Genomic DNA, 267 nt, shown 5'->3' with positions numbered 1-267 from the left:
GTGAGTATTTTACAAAAAATCTTATTCATATGTTTAGCCGAAAGAAAATAAATATTTAAAAAGTGAAATTTATTTATAATTTAAAATTTTTTTGTATGTAAACAAACAAAAGTAACTGTTTTTAAACATTTTTTTATTTTTATTACTAACCCATTTCATTTGTTTCGAGAAAAAAAAAATATTAAACAAAAATCTAACATTTATTTAAATGCAAATTTATTGAATGTTTTTTTTTTCTCTAACAATACGGTTTATAAGAGAAAGAGT

This window comes from Lucilia sericata, unplaced genomic scaffold, assembly GCF_015586225.1.
Source record: "Lucilia sericata isolate MDLA Ls3-8-SP2 unplaced genomic scaffold, ASM1558622v1 Contig002755F_arrow, whole genome shotgun sequence".
NCBI lineage: Eukaryota > Metazoa > Arthropoda > Insecta > Diptera > Calliphoridae > Lucilia > Lucilia sericata.
This window is presented reverse-complemented; position numbering follows the sequence as displayed.